Source organism: Notolepis coatsorum (genome assembly GCF_963971535.1).
Source record: "Notolepis coatsorum genome assembly, chromosome: 6".
In the NCBI taxonomy this organism is placed as follows: Eukaryota; Metazoa; Chordata; class Actinopteri; order Aulopiformes; family Paralepididae; genus Notolepis; species Notolepis coatsorum.
This window is the reverse complement of record NC_140170.1, coordinates 120,015,005-120,016,064: the sequence shown is the minus strand read 5'-3', so window position 1 is coordinate 120,016,064 and position 1,060 is coordinate 120,015,005.

Genomic DNA, 1,060 nt, shown 5'->3' with positions numbered 1-1,060 from the left:
GTAACAGTCTACAGTAGAAAAGGTAAGTCACAATATCTTATTTGGATAGATAGATCAGAGTAAAAATGCAATTAACTTTTATTTCATAATTTCATTAACTAAAGTTCAGTTAGTGATGGGTTTGTATATTGTAATAAAATATATAATACAAAAGAAGACCCAAAATACAAAATGCAGCTGAACAATTGATGTTAACATTTACCACATGCAGCATGTGATATGAATTATGAACATAATGTGTGTAATGATAAATGAAAATCCCTATTCCATACCAAAGTAAGAAAACATGATTATCCTTATTCATTAAATTGATCATATTAATGGGGAAAAAGTTGCCTAATCTAAACTTGTTAGCAACTTTTTTTCAATAAAAAATGTTGGAGTAAATGACAACATTTCAGGAGGAGGGCCACATCAATTATACACATGAGCTCTTCCTCTGCCCATCCCCCCTCACATTACACTCCTCAGAGCCCCACCTAAACCTTTCACAATATGTCAATACCCGGCCAATCCACCCGATCCATCCTATTGCAACTCCCCACTGCGCTGCTGGTTGCTGTTAATTTGCCCCATCTGGCACACCTTCCTCTCTAATTGCTCCCTTTCCCATCCTCTGTCAAAGACATTTCTTCTGAGACTGAAAAACACAGAAGGTACGTTAATTTCCTCATCTCTATATTACATATCTTTCTCTGCCACTTATTCACACACTTCCTAAACAAACTCTCTCTAACGGAAAGTCTCTAACGGACACCCGTCCTCTCTCTCCCTGTCCTCCCTCACCCCATCCTCCTTCTCCCCGTCCTCTCTCTCTGTCCTCTCTCCCCATCATCCTTCTCCCCGTCCTCTCGCCCCATCCTCTCTCCCCGTCCTCCCTCACCCCACCCTCCTTCTCCCCGTCCTCCCTCTCCCCATCCTCTCTGTCCTCTCTCTCCACGTCATCTGCATCCTCCCCAATCTGCCACCTTCTGGTCTTTGCAACTTTGCTCTACGACTACGTTATCGTTTTCCAATATAAACCTTTTCAACGTATTTCATGGGTTATTATTACTGTCGT